Source organism: Ambystoma mexicanum, chromosome 4p (assembly GCF_040938575.1).
Source record: "Ambystoma mexicanum isolate Mex_15411 chromosome 4p, UKY_AmexF1_1, whole genome shotgun sequence".
Classification (NCBI taxonomy): Eukaryota; Metazoa; Chordata; class Amphibia; order Caudata; family Ambystomatidae; genus Ambystoma; species Ambystoma mexicanum.
This window is the reverse complement of record NC_090927.1, coordinates 230,921,325-230,948,866: the sequence shown is the minus strand read 5'-3', so window position 1 is coordinate 230,948,866 and position 27,542 is coordinate 230,921,325. Positions and strand designations below refer to the sequence as shown.

The 27,542-nt window shown below is 44.6% G+C and overlaps 1 protein-coding gene across 2 annotated transcripts in view; it reads right to left on the bottom strand.

The window, feature by feature from the left end:
- The window catches only part of PKHD1 (PKHD1 ciliary IPT domain containing fibrocystin/polyductin), a 4,356,595-nt gene that overhangs the window by 2,395,961 nt on the left and 1,933,092 nt on the right, over positions 1 to 27,542 (bottom strand). The gene's annotated exons all lie outside the window — the stretch shown is intronic.

Below are 27,542 nucleotides of genomic sequence, written 5' to 3'. Positions count from 1 at the left end.
TGAGCAACTTTAGATAGATTAAAGGCTGAATGGTCCCTGCTGGAATCTGAACGTGTGACATGCAGGCTCCACTCTAATTTTTAGTAAATCACTTATTTGTTGCCTATCTGAAATTAGACTAAGTGCATTTGTTGAAATACAGTTATGTACTACATTCATTGATGATCTTCTCACTTTACAAGTTTTATCCTTTTTTTAAGAGACATAATATTCCATCCATGTACAAAGAGAATGTTTTCTATACAAGATACTTCCATGATCTGAAACCATTGAGACGGATTCATAATCATTTGTGAAAAAATGTGTTGGGTATAGATATGTGCCTAATTTTTGTGCAAGGTTCCCATAATATACATGTTCATAATTTGTACATTCTGATGTGTGTGCCAGTATAATGCCATGGGCATGTTTTTATAGCCAGAACCTTAGCTTCCATATTTAAATGTAGCCTCTCAATGCATCTGATGCAGGAACGCTGGCCTTCTGCAGCCAACAGGCCTACATTAGTAAGGGGCAGAGGCAACATTTGTTTAGTTGGGTTTGAAGCATGAGGGCTCGAGAATATGTTCAGTTTTTCAATTATATTGTTACACATATTGTAAGTGATATAGATACCTTTATAAGGATGAAATAAAGCAGTGGATCTGGATTGAGCTCTCCCAGATTTCATGCTTCAGTAAGGGGATGATGACAGTGATTTCTATATCTAAAGAACATCAACTGAGTAGACAACATTTAATTCCTTGTGTGTATCATTTATGCACCCACATTACACATATAATACAGATGTTTGTTTTTCTATGTGCCTGTTAAAGGTAAGTAGCAGGTATTTACATAGTTGACCTAATAAGGCCAACTTGACCTACTCCCATTTGACTGCATCTTTTTGACCTCATTCGGTAGGTAATATGGTACACTTTAATTATAAAATAGTTATGGTGTGGGGTAAGGGAATATGTTGGGGGGGTTGCGGTGGGTCTCCCCCCTCATTGAGGGGGTTGCTGGGGGTCTCCCTCCACAGTAGGTAAAAGAAAATAGGTCAGAAAATTAGGTCAAATGGGCAGTAGGTCAAGTTGTTTAGGTCAAACAACCCAATTCCAAGCAGCATACTTCAATAGTGCCATTTAAAAATTAATATTTCCCTTTTAATAAAAACATTGTGGCAGATAACATAATTGTTTACATGCAAAACACAGAGTACAGATGTGCTTTCCACACCTTGATGACTGATCTAAATGAAGACCATAAAGCATTATCATTGAGCATTTGGCTGATGTCTACACAAATACACAGGTAAGCAGGGAAGCAATGACAAGTGTCTAAAAGCTAATACTATTAATCCTGTCTTACCTTTTTAAGTTGTAATGTCTTTATTGAAAGCATAATTAAACACCGCGACGAGGATACAAGACAGAAAACATTATCGGAAAGAAATATCAAGAGTATTCAACAAAGAGATAAAAAAAAGAAAACTACAAATAGTAAAACAGCCAATTTGCAGGCCGCCGTGACAGTTTTTGTTGCCATGAATTTCAGTTTCATTTGGCGTGTTAAAGCTTCTTGCCTCCAGTTACTAAATTGCCAAGTTGCAAGAGTAGAGATGAAGAGTAATTAGGGGCAGGATCAAAATAGCAGTGGAGCAAAACCAATAAGAGCCAGATGGGTCTTGAGCAAATCATTAATTACCAGGAAGTCATTGTTTAGTCTGGGGGAGGTGATATACCTGTATTGCACTTATGCAAAGCCTGAGAGGTTTCAATCTGTGTGCATTATATAAGTTATCACTATCAAAATCTATATTTGTATGAACGTTTAGACTTTTATTTTTAGAGCTGCAATTAAGTCTGCATTCCTCATGAATTACAATGTGCCACTAAGACATAATAAGACAATTATTCCATACAGCAGGGTGATACACTATTTTATTTATTATAGCACACAGCTGCCCTGAGGCATCGTGCAGCTGAACTCATGTACCTGTTTAAGAGTTGACTTTATAGTATCCATTTGTACATGATTTGTAGTCCTATATTTATGATCAGTAACCTTTACTTAGCCTTTACTAAGCAACAAATATTGCAGAATCCCCTTGATATCAAGTCTTTTATGCACATTCTTGGATGCTGTAGAACAAAAAGGCCATTACAGTCTTCGAGCTCCCCACAACACAACATTCTATGCTCTAGAGTTGGTAATCACATAACACACACATGCATTAACTATGTGTGTGTGGAATTTCCATCAATGTACCTTCCCTTTGCAAAAGTTCAAGTTAACCACACCAACATTTGGCAAATATTATCCTGTTGGGATAGTCTCAGGAGACAATGACAAAGTAATCTCAGATCTAGATTGGTATTATCTAGATAGCTCCCAGTGGCTGTGAGGATTAGGTTAAAAACAAAACTCTGCATTGTCTACAAGGCCTTCTGGGGCTTGGGGCCTAAATACATTCAACTTTCTCTTCCTAAATATCTTCCTTCTTGAGCTCTTCGCTCTTCCACCTCCAACTCCCTCAGGGTCAGTCGCTTCTCCAAGCAACGAGATCTCTCTCTTCAGCTGGGTCCTCCCTCTGGAACAGCCTCACTGCCCCCTTGAAACTTGAGGAGAACCATCCCTGGTTACGGAAGCACCTGAAAACCTTTCTTTTTGCTTCTGCGTTCTCTCCTCCTCTCCCCTGCTGATTTCCTGGTTGAAACTGCACTGGTTACCTGGCCACCCTCTGATCTCGGGGCCAGGTCCCCTCCCCCGCCAGTTGCACACCCGTACTGCCTTCCTGGCAACCCCCGCACTGGGGACTGTTTCTGTATCCCTACAGGCCCACTACCAGAACTTGACATCCGATGCCTGAACTTACCGGATGGGAGACATCTCGTCTTTCGCGCGGGTGTAGTATCCAGAACATTTTATACACCTGCCCAAGTACTTTTATGCAGTGCACTTAGGAACCTAAGAAAATCAGGAGCAACATTCATTAAGCAAAAAGCCCCACCTGCGGGGCCAATACTGCATCAGGTAATTCCCCAGGGCCCATAGTAACAGGCCCGAGCGTTAGACTGGGGTACTAATAGTTTTTTTTGTAAGGTTGCGTGACACCTTCAGCATTGCACAACTGAAACAAATAAAAAAATAAACGGCTGTCACGGAACAGGGGTAAGGGACTATACATAGTCCCTTCTCTCTTTCCATGGTGGCCATTAAAAAAAGAAGAACCAGGTAAAAATGAAAGATGGCTGCCATGAAACGGGGAGAAGGGACTACATATAGTCCCTTCTCCCTTTGAATGGCTGCCAGGACATGTTTGCGAGCGCTGCCGCAGAAAAGGCTTTGTCAGACTGCCAATGTACTCGCTTCTTACAAGTTACTTGTCCCTCGCCGGGTACTAATTATCTCTAAAGCCAAATGTGTTCTACTGAAACAAGCGCAGCCCTGATGTCAACAATGAAATGTCACAAGGTGTACAGAGCTTGCTAATTGTATCTATGTACTAAATGTCTCAATACTAAACACTGATATACTGCAGAGACACAATTATAAAAAAACACTTTGAAACCTAAGAAGCTTTCTACAACCCAAATCTTAAGCTGGAATAATAAACATTTCTCATATCATTTGTTTAAAGAATCCAAACAGGATATTATTTTGTAAATGTCAATATCAATTCAGTTCCATTTCTTATAAATTGGAACCAAATAACCACCTAGTCCAGTTTTGGGTAAGTTGAACAAATGTTGAAGAATACTGCCCCAGATAGATGTATCACATTTACAAAAAGGGCTGCAGAAAGGCCTTGTAAATCTGGTATTACGAAGCAATGGGCAATGGCTATTAAGTCAATTGCCTTTCAGAATGAAGCCAATATTTTACTATCTATTTTGTTAGCTGGCACACAGGGGACTTAAGGCAAGCTTTTATGTAGTTGTTTACGTGCAGACTTCATCTTTGTGCACTTTTATCTGTACTCATGAGTGTTATTTGAATTGCACAGTTTCTGTTTGGCAGCTGTAATTGTTTCTGTTGCTTACAGCATTTGTTGTCGAACCAACCACTCACTGATATGACTTCGAGCATTGTTTTGACCAGATTGCAATGTACTGAACCTTTCCTACCCCTCCTGCTTTTTGCCTCTTTCCTCCTCAATGTTTCACCAGTTTATCCCATCCTCCTATTACGCTCTCCAGAACGATCCTGCTATATTCGGTTCATTTTTGCTCTTTTCTGTGGATAACATGTCAGTCTATATGCTGTGAACTCCATTTGTAGTGAGGGAAGCCCAGAATAACTTTGTTCCTCGCATGTGCTTTGGTCTCAGTGTTTCTTCCATTGATTTTAAAGAGGAGAGGGGCTGCAGGGATATCTATCCCCTTCATGCTTGCAGCTCTGCTGGAGGCACAACGTTTTCTCTTCCATGGTCTTCAGTGAACACACGATGACACATGTTCGTCCTGTAAGAAGAGGGTGGGACCCACACTTCATATGATTTGGGATTGTGAGCATGTGTATGATTACTGGAGGGACGTTTTCTCACGGTTGGACATTATTGTTGAGCTCTGTGACCCTCAGAGACCCTAGCCTTGTGGTGATCCAGGGTGTCTTATGATACTCGCTGAACACTCCTCATGGTGAAAGTCTGTACTGTGTCTTGATATAGGCTAAAAAGAAAGCCCTCAAGCTATAGAAATCAACTTAGACACTGTCATGTGAGGTATGGATTGAAGGCATAGCCCTGCTGTACACCAGATTGAATATGCTAGTTTCCCTCTTTTACAACCACCCCCTAATCTCTTCCCCACTTAGACATAGTGTCCATGGCTCCATTGAATGTGTTGTCTTTTGTAGTATGGTTTAATGACCACTGGCTTGCACTAGGCTTGGATATATGTCTGTTGGCAGAAAGCCTCAATTTGCGTAATGTATTATGTCTTGCTGTATTGATGGAACACCTTGGGGTTGTTGGATTAGAGTTTGTATGCATGGTCAAAATAGATGTCTTTGCTTTTCTGTGCACAAGTGCATTGTGTTGGATGTTTTATGTATGGATATCTTGGCTCCAGTCTCAGTAGGCTAAGGTGTTCAAGACAATGGGCCTCATCACGAGTTGGGCGGTAACGCTGGCGGTATTACCGCCGGTGGTATTAGCCCTACCGCCAAACCCCCCGGCGCTGTTAGCGCCGGATCACGGGTTTGGCGGTAATGGAATTCCCCACTGAGCCCATTCGGGAATGCCCCATTCCCCATTGGGCTCAATGGGGAATTTTCACGCTAAATCCGCCGGCGGTAATATCGCAAATTTTCGGCAGATTTCCCCCCAGCTCAGAGCTGGGGAGAAATCCGCCGAAGCCGTGATTTGGCGGACCCTTAAATCCGGCGGTAATAGCGCGACCGCCAGATTTAAGGGTTACCGCCAAACTCATGAGGCCCAATTTGTTCATAAAAAAGATTGACAAGAATCAAGCTCATCGCTTTAAAATGAACATGGAGGAGATGGGAGAACAACATATTGTGATATTAAAGGTTGTCCTTCCCATCTTTCTCTTCATCATTGAAGTTGTGTGAGTAGCCATTGAAAGAGGAAAATATTGGCTTCTGGCAGAGACAACTCTGAACAGTAGGCATACTCATAAAAGTCATTAGCATTATCCCCTGAGCTCTCAGTGGTGTCCATTCTGTTTCTATTCAGCCCCTGAATGCTATTTTTCAGGTAGTGCACGGTCTGGGGTCACACCTGGGTATTCATGATATCCACATTTAAAGATTGAGTCCACATTCAGACATGGGGGTGGGGGAGCACTCAGGCCTTTCAAGAAAACAAATTGGGTTTCATGGATGGGTGATGGCTGTACAATGCAGACAGTTTCTATGTAATATTCATTGCACACTGGCTGGTGCCATCTTGGGGTATTTCAGTGCTGTAAGGGATGCATGCAGCTTCTGAGTGATCAGTTTGGACCCTCCGGACATAGTTACAGTTACTAATCATTATCACTTGTTTTGCTGCTACTATTCCACTTCTATATTATCTAATACCCAAGCACCCATGCCTCTCCCACTAGCCAACTTACAATGGCTTGATCATTCTGCATATTGTGTCATTTCTCCCAGTCTATCCCCATCCCTTCTTCCAATCTGCAGCTCATTACCTCTGGCCCATCTCTCTCTGGCCCACCTCTCTCTGGCCCATCTCTCTCTCTCTGACCCACTTCTCCTGCTCTTGTCTTCATCTCCCTCATATAGTGACTTTAGTTTAAGAAAATGCAGATTGTGCTTGTGTTTGAAAAAGCTGTATGCACACGTTTTCGCAAAAATTGCACTTTTTATAAATGTAGTAAGTTCATATGGTTAAATTAACCTTTCACACTACATTAGGACCATAAAAACATAACATTAAAATACAAACATACAATTATATAGAATTACACACAATTAAAAAAGGAAATCATTCTGACCATCGTCACTAAATACAAGACAGAGAAAAGCACCTAAACACTCAATCGATGTTTCACCTTTTCCCAGATGTTATACACCCCAGCGTTAAGAACAAGAGCTTCCGCCCCATACAAAAATCCCCAGAATTGATCAGACCAATAATTGCGATAAGGCGCACACACCCCTGTCAAACATAGTTGGAAAACTGCACTTTTCTCAGCTGTATTTGCAAAAACAGCTGATATTGAATTGTTTTTTAAAACAAATTAAACGTTCACAGTATTTTAGCAACCGCTATAAAATGGAGGGTTGTCAAATATGTTCAATGGTGTTCAATGCAATAGCAAACACTTTGCACAGGTTCAGGCAAAATAGAAAATAGCAAAAGACATTTGCAAATGTAAGTTAGAAGTAATATACCCCTACATAGCAGATAATTATCTAAAAACTCAAAATACACAACAATCATCGTCAACACACCCAAGATATCCCGGGCAACTGAGGTGGGTAGCCTTTTTAGACTCGTAGTGTCTCTCCGACAGAATACAACAGCAGGTACAATCAACAACCCACATTCAGGAACTATCCATCCCACGCCCCCTTATTGAGGCAGTGGAGGGTTTGGAGGAGACAACTGGGTGCCCCCACCTTGGACGCTACCATTCAGGACAGGGCGGAGATGAATGAGGACGAGGAGACGATCCTCCAATAACTACTGACCTCCGTACAATGCTGATATTCAATTTGGCAATAATAGATTTAACCCCTACACAGATCTCTTTACTATCAAAAGGCCTGCCATTTCTGCCATCTCGCCACACATTCTGGTTTAACATTGAAATACAAGTACGTAGATTTCTGTGGGCAATACGACTATGAACTTTCTTCAAGGACCACTCAGAGGACACCAAGGAAATGTATTCAGGACTCCACCCACCCTCGGCTTTTACACCTCTAGACAACCTAATTCCTGGAGATATCTTGACATTTGAAACGTTAATTTTGAATGATCTTGACAAACATAAGCAAAAAAAGACAACCCTCTGACATAACATATCCAAGAAGGAGATGGTAGCCTTCCACGCCCTGACAGGCGACCCATACTTGATCATTAAACCCACAGACAAATGAGGGGGGTATAGTGATCATGATAGTGCAACAATATCAAAAAGGGTATACAAGCTACTGAAGGACACTGAAAGCTACACATTACTCAGAAAGGATCCCACTAAATACTTGGGTCATAACATTTCCAGGACGCTCAGGAGGGGTTGGGTCTCTGAGAAGGAAGCAGCATGTATCAATAGTACCCAAGGATGCAATGCCACATTTTATGCCTTACCTAAGATCCACAAGGACCCCGAGAATCCCCCAGGAAGACTGATAGTTTCAGGATGTGGCTCCATCTTGGACCCTATATGTACATTTGTGGACACATTTATAAATCCCATGAGTGTGGATACAATGCACAGCATTCACGTTTTTGAGCAAATACAATTTGACACCAATAACCAAGGTCTTGTTACAATGGATATAAAATCGTTATACACAAGCATCCAACAGATGAAAATGAATGCATCAGAGAACATCTTAACAAAAACAACCTACAGACAAGGGTCCCCAACAACTTTATTGTGGAATTGATGAATTTAGCTCTCTGCCGCAACTTTTTTGTGTTCAACCAACAATATTACCTACAAACCAAAGGCCATGTGGAGTGCATTTTGACCAGCCTCGCAAGTTTAATCACGGCTGAATATGAATCCAAATTTGCTCTTTCTGACAAAAATCCATTCAGGGAACAGATTCAACATTGCAAGAAATGCATAGACGATGTGGTGTTTTTATGGGTCAGCACCTCACCTGGCTTAATGAAAGTAATCAGAACATCCAGGTCACAATGGAATATAGTAACACAGAAACTCACTTCTTGAATCTTGTGATTTAACACTGGGATGACAAATTGGAATGCAGTATATACCGCAAGAATAGTGACAGAAACACTCTTCTAAATTTTAATAGCAACCACCCGGCTCATATTAAAGAGAACTTGTGATATGGACAATATTTAAGAATCAGGCAAAATTGCACGTCTCTGCAAGATATTTAGGACCATGCAATACAACTGAATGACAGACTCAAAGCACGAGGCTACCAAAACAGATCAAAAAAGCCGGCTAGATGCACAGAGAGGCGCTCTTGACCCCAAAAAAACAAACAAAGGGTTAACCTAACAAACAAAGGACGTGTGTTCTTACACATGGAAAACACACATTCCAAATAAAGAAACAAATTAATAAATACTGGCCATTGGTACAACTGGATTTACCAGAAGAATCCAAACCACAATTCCCCTTCAAGAGGGTTAAGAACCTATGAGACCAGCAGAATCATTTGCAATTCATCACAAAATAAAACACACAGTGGTTTGTGGAACTTTGGGAAAGTCACTGGACATTTCTCATTTGGGAATTGTGTCGCTTGCAAATTCACAAAAAAGATCCAATAATTTGCCATCAGCATAAGCATTTGGACACTTCAAAGCTTAACTAATTGTAAAACTAACCAGGTTGTCTAAGGTATCGAATGCCCTTGTGGCTTACGGTAGATGGGCCAGACCATGAGATCCATTCACATCAGAAAATTTGAACACAGATTGAAAATTCGATGTACAAACTTTATAGCACCTATGGTAAACCATGACATTGAATTCCAACATTCAGCCAACAATCTGCTATGGTGGATCCTGGAAACACTGAAAAGAGTATCCAACATACAGAGAAACCTCCTGGAGAAAGAAATAAGATGGATTCACAGATTTGACATACTCAATCATGGACAATTCCTGGTATGACTCTGACCTAGCTACACTTAAACGTAAGTGTAGGGCAGCTGAGAGGAAATGGAGGACTTCCTGTTCATCCTCTGACAAACTGGCCTGTCGCCTGCTACAAAGGCAATACCGACTCTCTGTCCTCACCAAGAAGAGAGTCCACATTCAAGCTCGTGTCCCTGCGGCATCGAACAACTTGGCCGAACTTTTTAAAATCAGCAAGGAGCTGGCCAACCCTGCTGCAGTCTCTACCCCTCCTGTTGCCTCCCAGGCTCTTTGCAATGCCATTGCCTCTCACTTCATTTAAAAAACCCAGGATATCCTGTCCACCCTCTCCACCCCACCCCTCATCTCCCCTCTCCATCTGTGCTTGTGGACCCTCTTTTAGCCACCCCCCCACCATCCTTCTCCTCCTTTCCTCTTTTCTCCCCTGACCAGGTTGCTAGACAAGTCAGATCTATTAAAGCCTCGTCAAAGCAGTTTCATCCCTGTTCCTCTAAAACCATCAAGGACCACATTGACACCCTCGCTCAGGCCCTTGCTGATTTTTGCAACCACTTCTTTGCCTCAGGATCCTTCCCCTCCCCTCTGAAGCACTCCCTTGTGTATCCTCTTCTCAAGAAATCCACAGCTGATCCTTCTTGTCCAGCTAACTATCGCCCAATTTCCATTGTTCCCTTTCTGGGCAAACTCCTGGAAAAGTTGGCCATCTCTCAGCTTAACCTTCATTTCATTTCTGTTGGCTGTCTCCATGACCACCAGTCTGGCTTCAGAGCTGCCAGAAGCATGGAAACTGCTCTCCTGAACATCCATGAAGATCTGCTCTCAAACCTTGACTCTAACATTCCCTCTGTCCTCATCCTCCTCAATCTCTCTTCTGCCTTCGACACGGTCAACCATACCATCATGCTCAACCGTCTCCGTGAAAACCTGGGTATCACTGATAAGGCTCTGGCCTGGCTCACCTCTTTTCTCTCAGATTGACCCTCCCAGGTCCAACTTGGGTCCTTCCTTTCATCTATCATCCTCTCTACCTGTGGTGTTCCCCAGGGGTCTAACCTCTCGCCCTGGCTTTTCAACCAATACCTGCCAACTCTCGCCCACTGCATTGCCACTTCCTGCTCAAATTTCCAGTGCTGCGCTAATGAGACTCAACTCATTTTCAGGCTGCCCTCTGCCACCTCCTCTCCCTCTCTCATCTCTGATTGCCTAACTGCCATTCCAGATTGGTGTGCCGTCAATGATCTTTGTCTGAATGCCAGCAAGACGGAGATCCTCCTCATCGGCACACCTTCACCATCCTTTCCCCTCACACTCTGGCTGGCCTCCCTTGGCACTCCTCCTACCCCCAGATCCAAGGCTAAGAACCTCGGGGTCATCTTTGACTCCACCCTTTCCTTCTCTGCCCACATCTCTGAAGTCTCTAAAAAGTCAAATTTCCTACTGCACCTCCTCAGAGGTACTCTGCCTTTCCTCACCTTCCGCAGAAGCTCATGGTATCCCAAGCTCTGGTTCTCTCTTTTTTGGACTATTGTAACAGTCTCTTTCTAAATCTACCTGCCTCTACTCTCTGCCCTCTGCAACTTATCCAGAACAGGATTGCAAAACTTGTCCTTGGCCTCAAGCCATTGAATCGTATCTATCCAGCTCTGAAATCTCTCCATTGGCTCCCAGTGGATGCAAGGATTAAATTCAAAACCCTCTTCATTGTCCACAAGGCTTTCTGGGGCCTGGGTCCAAAATACCTTCAGATATCCCTCCGCAAATACCTCCTCTCTCGAGCTCTTCACTCCTCTACCTCCCTCAGGGTCAGTCGTTTTTCAAAGAAACAAGCTGGGGGTAGATCTCTGTCTTCGGCTGGGGCCTCTCCCTGGAACAGCCTCCCTGCCACTCTAAAACTTGAGGAGAACCATCTCTGGTTCCGGAAGCACCTCAAGACCTTCCTCTTTTCTTCTGCCTTCGCTCCCCCTCTCCCCTGCTGATCTGTTCTCTTTTGGCACCGTGCACCTGGCGACCCTCTGTCCTCCGGGCCCAGGTACCTGCTCACACCGCCACCCTCCCGCACTGCCTCCGGGCCACTCCTTGCACTGGGGTCTGTATCTGTACCCATACAACCCCCCCTTTTTCTTCCTGCACTTTCCAGACCTACCCTGTCTGCTGCCTTAAACCTAGCACTTGCAAATTGCTGGCTGCAATGTGTGTTGCCTTTATTATTTATTTATTGTTATTTATCTGTTTCTCCTCTGCTTCGCACTTTCCACTTCTCCCTCTCCCATGCACTTGCACGTTCTCAATGTCACTGGGCCTAGTGAGATCGCTGTTTTGTTCTCCCCTGTTCCCTTCCCTTGCCTTGTCGTGCTCTGAAACACTTGTGTACGAGCGCGATAGAAATAAAATATCAATATCAATAACGCAATGGTTAGGACATCTTATCTTAAGATATGGAAATGTTCTGACCATCTTGTTTGGTCCTTAATAGAGCAAGTTGTAAATGCAAACAGATCTACACCACTGACTGGAACATAGATTAGAACGACAACTATGAGCAGTTTGTCATACAATTAAAATGTATTCAAACAAAAAAATGGACCCAAGAATTGGCTGCTCTAGCTTACTTAGTGGCCCAATCACAGCCATATCTCATCAAATTCCTGAGTCCACCAATAAGGCGACTTCCTGAGAAGACGTCTTAATGTATTGCCTTGCAAGGTGGTTATAGGTCCCAGCTAGGAAACTCAGTATGAAATAGAATGTATAGAGGGGCATAAGGTGGATATCCCTGAAACTGCCAGGCACCTATTCACGCAATGCAACGCAATGAATAAGAGAAGAGAAATCTTTATATATAACTTTGTGCTTTGCTCTTCCTTTATAAACACTGATGGCTATTTGGGTACGCTACTTAGCAGGTAACCAAGTGTCTTTGATTATAGCCTTAATAATATATGGATGGTTATTGAACAGAAATGTACCCAGCCAATGTGAACATTGATCGTTGTATAGAGAAAATACATTTCAGGGAACATTTTATTAGATCATTATACTTTTTAGGACATGGAATCGAGCGGTATAAAATGTTCATGTGATATTTTGATGTAAAATGTGCTTAATGTGTAATGCAGTGTGTATAATATTTGATACAGTTATGATTTTGATATGTATGCGTGGAAAGATTAATTTTATATTGTAATCACATTTATTTAACAATTAAGGGTTAGCATTGCCATGGGAAGTCAATGGGTGGTAAATAACCTAGCTGTACTCCAATAAAATGTTTTTGTTCATGAGGTGGTGCGTAAGAGTCACCTAATTGGCAAAACTAAACTTAATTGCATCAGCTTAAAGAGATATTCACACAGTTTTGCTGAATTTCATTCTCAACATTGTCCACCATCACTTGTTTACCTGTTCAGTAATGCATCGGGGAAATAGGTTGGCTTGGTTTTCAGGAAAGAAAATTATTGAACATTTTCAGAGCCTAGTCAAGTATATGTTTCAGAGATATTATTTCCTGCTGTGCTAGTAAACACTGGCTGGGAAGAAACACACTATCCTGCAATCCAGTTTAGAAAATCCAGGCCAGATCTGCTTGTTTTCTCCCCAGTTTTGAAATTGATTAGTGTCAAATGTTCTGATACCTTCCCTTAGATAGTTGTCAACAATACCCAGTACAAAGAGCTCAGCAGATACAACCACACTGTCATCATGGTATATAGTGTGTCCCAAATGTTTGTCATATTTACTGTGTGTTGTAGTTACTGTTGTGGACAAAGCAGATTGCGCTCTGAATCAAGCTTGTGCTCCTAAGAGTTGACTGCTACTGTAGGATGGAAATGGACCACTGGCTCCCAGAGCACTGGTTATCACAATTCATGGTGTATTGCACCACGCTTGCCATGTCTGCTAGTACTGCAAACACAATCTTCCCTACACTTAAACTCGAAGGTTGAGAACGGTTGCAAGTTGACAATGTTCTCTCACAATCAAGATGTTAGTGGCTGAATGTTAAAGCAGCAGCAGCAGCACTCAGCCCACAAGTGATATACCAGTGCTATAGCTCCTTTGCTCTAAAAGGCACTACTGTGTGTGTCAAACTGTTCCTTCAGCAGCTTCAGAAGTGGTATCACCCCTCTGAGAGTGGTGTGTCCCTTGCACGTGTCCATTGAATTCCTCAAGAGGTCTCGAAAGCACTGTGAGGTGCTCCAACATGAGCCCCTCGGATGAATTTAACACAGCGCTTGCCATCATGTGTTGCAATGTGTATTCTTGCACAGACATTTTTGTAGTAGCACCTTTCAAGCATGTGAAATGTCAACATCCATCTTGTTGCCACATCTTGGACAATTTGCTGCAAACAGTAATTTTGATTTTAATGAATGTTTTATAATGCTATCCGTGCTTTCACAGAATGTCACACATGGCCACACATTTTCTTTCCTACGCTTACCAAGGCCGCAATGCTGCCCTCCGACAAATGCTTGTGGACAAGAATACTCTAATGTTGCTTTCAGTGTAGTTTTACGAAAAGAACAGTGTAGAGATCAGACATGTTTTGCATGCCACTGCCGGTATTGCGGGTGGGAATATTTTAAAAGAGGAGATTTCAGATTCTGCAGGCTTCAACAAAGAAACCCAATGTATAGTGACTGATACACATGTAATTTTACTTTTGAGAGCTGACCACATATTAGTTCTCAAGTGAACAGTTTTGCTTTTACTGTCCCTCGGGGCAAAATAAACTGTTTTGGCAACACGGCATACATTTGCGGTACTTCAACAGTTGCAAACAATTCCGAACTTGCACAAAACTGGCTCCATCCATACCAACCTGAAGACCTTTCCTTTCCAAGAACAAACAATATCTTTTCAGTTACTGGTTGATAAGCCTAATTCTCCTTCTTTTCTCTTTCTTTCCTTCTTTCCTTCCTTCTTTTCTTTCTTTCTTTCCTTCTTTCTTTCTTTCTTTCTTTCTTTCTTTCTTTCTTTCTTTCTTTCTTTCTTTCTTTCTTTCTTTCTTTCTTTCTCTCTTTCTCTCTTTCTCTCTTTCTCTTTCTTTCTTTCTTTCTTTCTTTCTTTCTTTCTTTCTTTCTTTCTTTCTTTCTTTCTTTCTTTCTTTCTTTCTTTCTTTCTTTCTTTCTTTCTTTCTCCAGACCAGGATGTAGCACTGCACTTGTACAGTTACAATAAAAGAAATGAGATGCCAAAGCCATGCAAAGGGCCTGGGAGGGAACAGGAGAGGTAGAGACTGCAGCAGGTTTGGCCAGCTCCTTGCAGATTTTGAAAAGTTTGGTAGAGTTGGTAGAGAACCCGTCAAGAGACAGGCTTGTATGTCGGATCTCTTCTTAGAGAGGACAGAGAATCTGTATTGCCTTTGGAGCAGGCAGCATGCAAGTTTGTCCAAGGCTGCGCTTGATGCCCTCCTCTTCCTCTCAGCCACCCTACACTTGTGCTTAAGGGCGGCGAGGTCAGAATGGTACCAAGAGTTGCACTTGGATGCGGGCTTCAAACGGATCCACATGACAGGGGCAAGAACATCAAGAGTGTTAGAGATAGAGTGATGAAGGTTGGAAAGGGCTGTGTCAGAGTGTGAGTCTGCCAAAGCTGGAGGAGGAGGAGAGAAATTAGCGGCGGAAGCCTCCACTGACACACCCTTTATGGGCCTAATGACCAAGAAGGTGGTGGCAGTGCTGGGCCCGGCTTAACCTGAGGGTCAGAGAGCAACAGGTGAGAGGAGAGAAGAAAGTAGTCAGTACAAGGGTACAAGATAGAGGAGTGGTGTGAGGGGGAGGTCTGACGAGATCCGTACATCCAGGGTGTGCACTGCAGAGTGGGTACCGTATGTTGTATAGAGGTGACAAGTGAAGATGTGAGTAGTTAGAAGGGGAGGGGAAAGGTCAGGCGAGAGGGAACGTGGGTTCAGGATAATTAGTCGTGAGTTGTTTTAGTATTTGGTTGTGGATTCTGGTGTCAAGGTTTTTTGCGGTTTGTGTGAAAGGTTGATGGGGGATTGATCCAAATGAGTCTGATAATCTGTACTCCTTGGATGACATATTGTGCCTTGGTCAATGCATGTTTGTGACAGTGTTAATTTCATTCCATTTAAAGGAATCAAACGTAGCACATGGACATTCATTCCCCGCACTCCCTGTATCCCCTGGCACTTGTACACCTTTAGCACTCGTCCCCCTCACACATCTCTTCCCACCTCAGCATTAGCACGTTTCGCTCTGATTAGCATGTCAATCGTCCTTCCCACTCCCCTGCACTTCTTGTCATTGATTTGAATGACATAAGGCCTAGTAGGACCGTTTTTTGATATTTGATCCCTGTCCGCCCCTGCCCCCTCTTTTGAGTTGTTGCGCCTTGAGGCAGCATTTGCGGTATAGGCGCATTATAAATACCCAATAAATAAATAAATACATGTTGTAATCTTTGGTCTGAATATGTAAATAGGCTTTTAATACTTCATGTTCTGTAATACAGAATAGATGCATAACCTTTCTTATTCGCTTTGCCAATTTCTTGTTGATGTTAGGCATTGCTTTGTGGGTTTTTACTCAGGGTGTTCCATTCTCAAATATGTTAGAGATATTTTGGTGATGCCTGTAAACCAGTGACACAGCACAGAGTAAAGTTGTGGAACTTGGAACATGTTTGTGTGATGAAATTGTGATGCAGAGCCCTCCCGGTAGTATTACTGTCATCAGCCCTGTCTTCCACAACAGTTGTCTTGTACCAGCTGCCATTTGTGCTGTCTACTGTTTGCCAATTAGAAAGAACTATTGGATGACAGTGTTGAAGGTGCTGCTTAAGCGATTTCACACTGAATCGCCCTGCCTGTTTCCCACAGTTGACTTTGCAGTTAGAAATTCCACATATAGCGGAGGTTGTATCTTTAAGCTCTTTGGAAACTGACTCCTAACATTTGATGTTAGTGATTTGGTACTGGAACTTGGAAATGGTTGCCCAGAATGTACAGACTTTGCCTATGTCACTGCACTCTGGTCTGTGGGAGATTGTTTCATACACAGTTTTTCCGTGGGGTTAGCCAGCGTCTGACCTATAGGGATTTCCTTTAGAGAATTCCTAGACTAAAATGGTTTGACAGACTGCCCACTGCGTCATTAGCCGTAGATTCACTATCTGACTCTGAACATTCTATACACCAACGGTCACGAAGAGGTAACCGTTTTCTTCTTGCAAGTGGTGCTGCTGATATGAGGACCCATCAGATTTGAATTAAGACTCCAGTGCGCAGTTTAGACTCTTTCTAACCCTGTCTCTAAATCATCTTCCTGCTCGCTGACCACGCCCACTTCATGCTCTTCATCGCTCTCCCCCAATGTCCTCAGGTACTGCAAAATTCACAGATTTTGATTCATTGCAGCAACCCCTTCTTTAATTGTGATCTGAGTTGTCTTGGGAGGATAGCTCAGGGGCAACATGCTCGCCTTGGAAGCAAGATGACACGGAGCAACACAGGTTCAATCTCCGGGACCGCGTTTAGAAACCTCTGGGTATTAAGCGCTTTATAAATAACCTATCATATCAAAGGTAGCCATTTCCTATTTGGTTGCCTGATTTCTTGCAGGGTTGTCACCTACATCAAACGTTCAAGGAGGAACGTCCCCACACACTTGTACATTATCCATTTTTTGGGGGGTGGCAATGTTTAAAGGTTCCCGGGATTTTTGTAATGGTTTTCTAAGAGCACTGTACATTATATATATTTGTATTCATACTGTTTGTTTGTAGGTATTTTAAATTGATTATTTGTCATGTTTTAAATGATTGTGAAGCTATATGTTTTGTTAATACATTTATCAAGTGCGCACACGGGTCTGGAGGCACAGAGGAGCAGGGGGGCAGGGGAGAGAAGGAAAATGGAAGAAGGGGAGAATGTGCACAGGCAATATACAATACTAGGGGCTCATCTAAACAAGAAGGTGTTTAGTTTTCTTCTGAATTGCTCATGAGAATTTCCCAAAGATTGGTGGGATGGCATTCCATGCCTTGTGGGCTGCAGAGAAAAAAGCACCATTCCTAAACCCGAATTAATTTAGACTTGGGCATTGTAATAAGATTCTAATCATTTGACTTAAGTATTCTTCGTGTAGGTTCTCTTTCTAATGTTTCACTCAGATAGGTCGGATTCATTCCCAAAAGACATTTGTGTGTGATCGTTATCAGGCAGAACTTTATTCTTGCCTCTATTGGCAGCCAGTGCCGCTTTGTTCGAGCTTCAGTCACATGATCTCTTCTCTTTAGTCTGTCGATGATTTTTATAGCACTGTTTTGGATGACTTGAAGTTTAGCAGTCTCCTTTACTGATTCCAGAACGGAGGCTGCTGCAATATTCAATTTTAGAATTGATGATCACCCTAATTATAGTCTTGCAGTTCATTTTTGATTGACAATATCAAATTTAAGAAAGAAGCTTTAAATAACATGTCAATGTTGATATTAAGTCGTTAACATGTGCTATCATATTTAATGTTTGGTCTAAAAAGACACCCAAAATCTAAACGTTATTCTGGACCTTGATATTACAATCAGCAATCTGTAAATATTGATAATCTATACTAAGTGGGTAATTCATAGAATTCGGCGCACAAGTGGCACACGCAGCTGGCGCACAGAGGGCGCGTGCGACAGTCTGCTCCAGCCGCGTGCGTCAAATCCCATTTCGGTGCACAGCGTATTCATGGATCCATACATCCATGAGCAGCCGTGGCGCAGAGTGGCGCAGCGACCCTGCAGCAGCGCCAGTTATGCCCCAACCCCACCCAGTGCGGCAAAAACATTGCACAAATCCAGTACATGGCGCAAAGGCCAGTGGACCAGCATACAGCTCCCCAACTACGAAAATGCGTGTAAAACTCCCTGCGCCCCCCCACGGACTACACGTACCCTGCTTGCGCCAGGCCAAGCGTGTGTAAAACTCCCCGCACACGCCTCTGAATACACGTACCCCACTCACGCAAGGCCAATCGCGTGTAAAACTCCCCGTGCACCCCTCGGAATGCACGTACCCTACTCGCACCAGCGAAATCACATGTAAAAATCCCCGCGCACCGCTCGGAATACACGTACCCCGCTTGCGCCAGTGAAATCGAGTGTAAAGCTCCCTGCGCACCCCTGGTATAAACCGTACCCCACCCGCGCCAGGCCTATCACATGTAAATCTCCACACGCACCGCTGGAACACACATACCCTGCTCGCGCAAGCAAAATCGTGTGTAAAACTCCCTACGCACCCCCGGAATACACATACCCCGCTTGCGCCAGGCCTATCATGTGTAAAACTTCACACGCACCCCTCAGAATACACGTACCCCGCTCGTGCCAGTGAAATCACGTGTTAAACAGCCCGCGCACCCACGGAATACACGTACCCCACACGCACCAGGCCTATCGTGTGTAAAACTTCACACGCACCCCTCGAAATACACGTACCCCACTTGCGCCAGCGAAAACACATGGAAAAAAGACCCCCTATGGAGTGTACTTACTGCGGGGCATGCCGAGGGGTGATGGGCTGCCTGCGGGGCATGCCGAGGGGTGATGGGCTGCCTGCGGGCTATGGACTGGGATCATGGCCTGCCTGCGCATATTCCGGGGGTGCGTCTGAAGTTTTACACGTGATAGGCCTGGCACGAGCAGGGTACGTGTATTCCAGGGGTGCGCGTGGAGTTTTACATGCGATAGGCCTGGCGCGAGCGGGGTATTTGTATTCCATGGTTGCACGTGGAGTTTTACACGTGATTTCGCTGGACGAGTGTTCTGGGGGTGCGCGTGGAGTTTTACATGCGCTTTCACTGGCGCGAATGGGGTACGTGTATTCCGGGGGTGCACGTGGAGTTTTACATGTGATTTCGCTGGTGCAAGCGGGGTACATGTATGTGTGAAGTTTTACACGTTATTTGGCAGTGTGTTCCCTCCCGGGTGTGTCCCCCCCTCTCCATACCCCTCAGGCAGCCAACACCACAGCGGAACACCCCACACCCCTGGGCATGCACCACAGGCAGCCCATCACCGCAGTCCATAGCCCACAAGCAGCCCATTACCCCTGGACAAGCCCCACAGACAGGCCACATAGCACCATGCACTTGGGAGCCCCGACTTAGGTCCCCACCCCACCCCCAGTGACGGGCACCTGCCAGCAGGCCCGATTTATGTCCCCACCCCAACCCCAGTGACGGGCACCTGCCAGCATGCCCCAACTTATGTCCCCACCCCCAGTGTCGGGCTCCTGCCAGCAGGCCCCGACTTATGTCCCCACCCAACACGTCATCACAATCCAGATCCATGGCCCTTATGGCCACCCAAATCCCACCCCACGCCACCACAGTCCAAACACCCAACCAAGCATTCCATCCACTCCACATTGAAATCCCCATGTCATGATAGAGCCCAAATAACCAGTATGCACATGGGTACAAGTCCATCAGACCCACACAATGGCGACACATGCATGAGAAAACCCACATTGTGACATGCACAAAACCAATGAAAGAAGACCACGCAAATGAAGTTAAAAATAAAAATATATTATATACAAAAATGAATGAATGAAACGGAATGACACAAGAAATAAATTATAAATTAAAGGATGTCTGAAATGAAGGAAAAAATATGAATGGTGAAATCAATAAAATGCAAAGGAAAATGAATATGTAAAATCATGTCCATAAGTTTATACAATGTAAAAATCAAGGGTCCTTGTGCCCAACAATCCAAAGGAAACCTAAGAAAAAACCTACCTAATAAATAACTATTTACAAAAAGGCGTGGCACAGTCCATGCGCCCCAAAGGAAAAAATAAATAAAGGAAACCTACAACTACATAACTATTTACAAAGGTGGCGGGCTAGTCCCATGGCTCACTGTTTGTTGTTCCGGGCCAGTGCATCATCGAACTCCACGTCGATGTTCTGGAGGCGGGCCTGTTCCCTGGCCTCGAGATCTTGCAGGGATGCAGCCATGGAATCCCTCAACTCCCTGCAAGTTTCCTCCAGGCCCTCCGCTCGCCTCAAAGCCCGGTGCATGGAGTTCTCTGCCCTGACCATCCTGAGCCGTGCCCTCTCCGCCCGCTGCCTCTCTGCATCTATTTGCTGGCCCAACCGCTGCCACATGGAAGACACTCCCAGGCCGGGGTCCTCTTGCCTCTTGGCCGATGCCTGCCCCCGGGGTGTTGATGGCCCCGAGCCATGATGCCTCCCACACTGAGCCTGCTGCTGCCTCCAACGCAACTGCCTCTCCCACCACGATGGCATCCGGGTTGATGGAATCCCCCGGTGCCGTCGTGCAAGTGTCCTGCCCGATGATGCTGGCACATCCTCCATCCAAAGGATCCAGTTGGTGGGGTGGCCACCCCACTGGACCTCCGACTCCCGACTGCGACCATGGACCCTCCCACTGGGCCAAGTTGGCACACAGCTCTTCACGATGACGTGCGTGCTCCCCCCAGGAAGCACGCACGTCATCACGAATGTCACGTGTGCGCAACGCAACACCAATCTAGATGGACTCCATCCGGTCATGGGTCCCCTCGTCTGCATGTAGAGCAGTGCCAGATGACGTGGACCTCACCCCTACCTGCGGACGGACCTGGGACGGGGCATCCATGCTGGCTCCGTGGTGACCTGTGCTGCCTCCTGCTCCTGGACTGCGCCACTTGCACCAGTGGTACCACCCCCACCAGGCCCCACGTGCGGCTCTCTAGCAGCCTCCTCCTCCTCTATACACACCACCGAGCTGGATGGCTCTGCACCGTCTTCTGCCATTGCAATCCCCTGTGGGGGCTCATCCGCCCCTTCTGCTGCAGCCATAGTGGCAGATGCTGCACCCGTCCCCTCGCTCCTGGATGATGGAATTACCTGGGAGGGTGACTGGGCCTTGCGTCACCGACCGGTGGAAGCATCCCTGCTGCTCTCCTCCACAGCACCGTCGCCGCCCTCTCCTTCACTCGCTGCTGTGTAAAGGGAGACATTGAACACAAACATCAGGGTACTGTACAATAGTCCCCTAGACAGGAAGCAATAGCACATGAGTGGCACTGTCAAAAGTCACTTCCATCATGTCTCCCAACACATGGGTCAGTGCAGGCGACACACATGCAGATACCGGCATGGCACATGCAACAGACATTTACATCCATGTCCACGGCAGCATGCAAACATCCAATGGTGGGCTGTTCCCATGTACACGCATCACTGGAGGGTCATGCATCTGACCCGTATACCCACAGACACAGTGGATACAAGCATGACTATGCTGTATCAGTGAATCAACACATCGCCATGGACATGTGTCATGCATCCATTGCACACACACTACTCAGACACACAGACATGTACATCATGCATGTCCATGACAGCAGCACCCATCTCTCACACCCCAAACATGTCAAAGTACAGTCACAGGCATGCACACATGTGTGCGCTCCGCATGCTGCTCCGCATGATGCATTGTAACACATACACCATCCATGTGGGTCACACCTGACTAGACTCACATGCAGCACCATCATGTCCCTGCACACACACTGCAACATGCCCTTTTTTAAACGTGAATGCATGGCCACTTACCGCTCGACTCCAGACGGGCCTGCATCCTGAGGATCTGTTGGTGAAGCACTGGGCGAATGCGCTAAAGGACCCTCATCTGCTGGGTGGTAAACTGGACCCGGCACCCCACTGCATCCACTGCTTCCAAGAGGTCCCAGGCCTTCTTGAGGGTCCTGGACTTGTAGTCCTCCCAGCGCTTCTGGACATGATTGATGTCCGTGTTGATGGCACCCACTATGTCCTTCCAGACCCTCTTCCATCCTTCCTTGTCGGCGCGCGATGGTGTGAAGAGGGCATCATAATGCCACAGGTGTCGTAAATCTCCCCTGTCTCACCTGGGATTGCTTCTTGCTCTGTTCCGCGGGAGGATTCCTCTTGTGGACGGATCGGGTCTTGTATAGACTCGCTCTAGTCTCGTCCGGCTGCAGAGTGCGTTCAGAGTTCCGGGAAGGCCGCTGTTCCAGGATGTTCAGGAAAGTAGGTAGCGGTCGCTAAGAATGGGGATTCCAGGAGTCAAATAGAGGGAAAGGAAGAAGGAAGGAGGAAGGAAACCAGGATCTTGGATAGAAGATTTGCCAAACAGCACACACACGTCAAGTCACTACCTAATGATAGCATTGAGATGCGCGGGGCCGCGGGGGCGTGGCCAATTTATAGGATGTGCCGTGTGCGACGTGAAAGCTGGTGTGAGGCAAGTCGCTTGTTGAGGCCATGTTGGGAGTAACAAGGAATACAAGCCCCGGCGCGATAAGGACCAGGAGGTCCAGAAATGGCAAGTTTTATGGGTCATGACAACAGGACTTGCTCCACCAGGATACCAACTTCCTTTTCAATGAAGCTGGTAGCCCTCTGCCTCTGTGCTGGGGGGTTGCTACTGGTGCCGGATGGTGTTGGTTCACACATAGCAACCCCCAAGGGTGACCCCCAGTTGCCCATCCCCAAGGTGCGGGTGGGCAACTAGGTCCTGGGGCTGGGCTGTGGAGCGATGGAACACCAGTCGGGAGTCTTCTGTTCCAGCAGGGGTGGTCACAGCACTGGACCCCTGCAGATGGCAGATGTGCAGGCACCAAATGGCAGGGCACGGTGGCAGCAGGCAGGCAGGCAGCAGCAGATGGCACGTGGGAGGCTGCTTGGGTTTCTGGGGGCAGTAATTTGTCCTTCTGGGCAGGAGCATGGTCTTCTGTGTGTTGTCGCGTGGCCAGCTTGTTACGGAATGGTTTGGCATGTGAAAAAACAGCACGTCAGCATGTAATTCGAGGAAAGGCCCTTAGTGCGTAAGCACGTAAGTGACGTGACACGCGCGGGCGTTGTCTTCTGCATGAGTAAATGGTCTGTGCGGGTCTGCAGCGCGATGTACGTGCTTTCAGTGGAGACCGACGCGTGTATTTTTCCTACTTTGGGGTTCACACGCGATTACTTCACAGCAGTTGCAGTGCCTACACGTATTTCTTTTACACGCAGACAGTGAGTCGCGCACGCTATTTCTTTTGCACGCTATTTTCCCCACTGCGGGTTCCCCTGTTTGTTGCGTACCATTTATTGGGGTCATTGTAGCCCGCGTGTTGATCGCGTACGCTTTTTTGTGTTCCTGGGTGCCACAGCTTACTGCGTGAGTTTTTTTTTACACACATGTGGGCTACAGGGGTTGCGTATACATTTTTCTTGTATTTTGGGGTGCCTGAGCATTGCGTGACATGTCATTGGGGCCACAGAATGGGACATTCATCGTAGCTGTATGAACGTGTTTGTTGTTTGTGCGCAGTTTTATGCTGCACTGGGACACTTCCACCTGCCTTCATGTGGCAGACGTTTTTAGGCCTGTGCGTGTCTTTTGGCGTGGGCATGTTTCCCCTATTCGAATATGTGTAGTTCGCTTGCGTGTGGGCGTTCCGTGTGTTTCCCTGCAGTACTTCCCCAGTTACGCCTTCTTTTTCATGCATGTTCCGCCCCGTGTTCCGGCCCCTTTTTGGTGTGTGCACCGACGTTGTGCGCTTTCGCTGTGCGCGCCGCACACAGCATTTGGGATGTTGCTGTGACTTGTGCGCCCGTGTGCACCGCGCTCGGATTTGGCGCACATCCCGGAGTAAAAACGTGCAGGCGCTTCCATGAATCGCACGCGTGCGCCTGATTTTTCACGCTTGCGCCAAGATTTTCGGCACACATTTGTTCCATGAATCGGTACCTGAGTCTTTGCAATTTGATGTTTGTTCCGATGATCATTAGTTCTGTTCTCTCATCATTTAAAGCAAGACCATTCCTGACCATCCAGACCTGGATAGTGCTACATATCATATTAATGGTTTCAACGTCCTTCCCAAAGTTGCCAGACAATGGGATCATACAAATCGCGTCATCTGCGTAGTTTGTGAAAAGCACGCCTTTCTCTTCTAGCATCTGAAAGAGTGCTGCTGTAAAGATATCGTATTAGAAAGGTGGTAAACAGGCCTTTTCCGGTACACCATAATGCATATTCACTGGTGGTGGCCTCTGCATTTTTAATGCTGATTCTCAACACTCGCTTTTCTAAGCTTTTCTAAGCTGACTTGACCCAATCTGCTGCTTCCTTAGAAAACACAGCCACTGTATGCAATCTTTCGATTAGTATGTGATGTTCTACTAAATCGAAAATGGCCGATAGGTTCAGTAACATGAGGAGTACTAACTGGGCCTTATTTTATATTTAACACCATCCAATTTATTTAGCATGGCCTCTTGAATTGTTGAACGTCATGCTTCATCTTCTATCGGCCCTTTCATATCTTTGGGACATGGGTTCTCCAATTCTTTTAGGAATTAAAATCGGTCCTTGGAGTCATGTTTAGCATCCGTTTTTCTCTGTCATACATTACCCTTTTTGCATCCAATATGGCTAATTGATATACTTTAGCAGTCCTATTGTAATCTGACGTATCGTCCTCTGAACATGTTTGTTTCCATTTTTTATAACATTTGTTTTTATTAACTTTAAGTTTTTGAACTTCCAATGTATACCAGTTATTGGGCTTTTTGCATGGCAACATTCTAGTGTTCATAGGTGCAATCGTGTTTATAGCATTTTGAGAGTTTCTTGGTAAATATTAGCTATGTCTGTGGCAGATTCCATCCTAATGACTGAGTTTACTAATGGGATGATCCAATTCTCCATTGCCTCTGGGGTAACTTTATGTAAGTTATGTGAAGCAATCCAGTTTCTGGGGTTAGAATTTCTAATTATTGTGTTAGAGCACAAAAGATTGAAGAAAATGAAAAAAAAAATGATCGGACCATGGGCAATACGATACATCAATCCGGGTCATTGCTAAATTGTGAATGGCAAACCAATCCAATGTCTTACCTTTAGTATGGGCTGTGCTTGAGATTAATTGGTTAAGTTCCAGGTCCTTAAATAGTGTTCTTACTTCTGAGACTTTGGCATCAAGAATCAGATCTCAATGCCAGTTAAAATCCCTTCAAGGAACAAGTTTGGCAGAAGAATTGAGGATCAGCAATACAGCTTTTGCCAATTGATTTATAAACTCCTGCATAGGATATGGCGGTCTATAAATAGGAATAAAGTTAATTGTGGTATTAGCATCCGTAGAAACTTTCATATGTAAGGTCGCACAGCTTGTTGAGCTCACTCTTTCAGCTTCCCAAACTTCAAGCTCAGATTTGTGAATAAAAGCAGCCCTCCTCCCCATTTCCGTTAAATCAGTCCAGTGTGAGATATCTTATATGCATGGGGCACCACCAAGGACAATGAGGGCCGCCTCATTTAAGCACGTCTTTGTAATAGCACAGATGTCCAAATCCTCTTGAAGAATCAAACTGCTAATCCCAATGCATGTTTTACTAGTGACCTGGTGTTCAAGAGCTGGATTTTTAGAATTTCAGTTTTCTAGTTGTCTTTATTAGAGGTAGCAGTATTAAGCTCCAGTGATGTATATGTCTCTTCATCTGATGTATTCATCATATAGGGATTATCTTCCAATATCTCTGATTCCCTCTTCTCTTTCAATATACTTTCTAGCCCTACCCCAGTGATCTTATTTGTGTAAGAAGTGGAGCAAAATGAAGGGATGTCACCATGCCCTGATGCTACTTCTCAATTTTTTAAGTTTATGTCTTCCATGCCCGCACCAATAACATCAGCATTAGAAATGTACGTAAATAATTTAACCTCTGTAGAAATAGATGAGACCTCGCTTATGCAACTTGCCATATAGTGTGCTACTATATTGGCACGTTGTGGCTTAGCAGCGTTTGACGAAATGATTTATCCTGGCATGGGTTTTTTCCATGCTTTGTCTTTCAAGGTGAATGGCTTCCAATGGGTGCATAATGCAAGGAGAATAAAAGGGGGATTACGGTCAACACAGTGTTTATCTGGTCCTACAGCCCGACAATATGACCAACACGTACCAACACAGACCGGCATCTAGCAAACGTGCCGGAAACATCCAAAATAAGCACAAGAACTACACAAACAATGGGAATTGTAGTTCCGAGAGTGCTGGTTCAATCTGGAGGTAAGAATCAAGTTGAGCCTGGTGCTCCAAGTAACTAGAATACATTGAAAGTGGTCAGGTGGATTAAAGTAGTAAAATGTTCCAGTTACAAATGTATAAGAATAAAATTGCTGAAAGAATGAATGTGCCAAAAAACGAAAATATAGCGACAGAATACTAATATCATTGTCTAAAATTAGTCTACAACGTTTGATAGACTAAGGCTGCAACTGGCTTCCTTATATACCGGCACAGATCGGCGTCTAGTAAACGCACCAGTGCTAATGCGCCGGTAACCTCAGAAATAAGCACAAGAATTACAAAAACAATGGGAATCGTAGATCCAAACGTGCTTGTTAGATTCGGAGGTAAGTATAGCCTGGTGCTCTAAGTAAATATAATACAATTAACATGATCGGGAAGATTAAAGTAGTCAAATGTTCGAGTTACAAATTTAAAACAATAAAAATGCTAAAAGAATGAATGTGCCCAAATACTCAAATATAGTGACAGAATACAAATATAATTGTCGAAAATGTGTCTACAACGTTTGGAATCACAATATAATTAAATAAACAAAGGCTCCTCTAATGACTTTGGCGTTTTCCAGCAGCTGATGGTCTGGTTGGCACAATTATATTGGACATTGGTTTAATTTACTTGCCATTAAAGTGACTATTTTATATGGAGATGCTGTGCCAGAAGTACACCAAGATTAATTAATTAAATGTCCTGCTTTTGAGAATGTATTGTTTTTAAATAACCTTTTGTAACTGATTTCTTTATTTTAACTTTATTCACGAGTGAGTACTGGCTTACACAGCACTTTGGATTAAAGTGCCATATAAATTCAATAAAATACAAATACAAATACATTCAGAGACATGATACATTTCAACATGTGCAAAATAAACAGAAAACTGAAACGAAATCCTTAAAGGACTGCCCACAATAACCTGAAATTGAAGTTTATCAAGTGATATTTTTCTGAGCAAAAAAGTACTGTCAGTTTGGAAAGAAACTGATAAAAGCATATACACTGCATTATAATATCAGAAATTGTATAAACAAAAAGAAACGACTCCCTGAGCCAGCAGAAGCCTGCAATAAGGAGTGGTCCTGATTTTACCATGCAATGATTTCTCTTCTCAGTCTTGCGAAACTAAATCAATCAATCAAAAGAAAGCTCTTTAAAAAAATAAAAACAAAGAGGATTCAGCTAAGAAA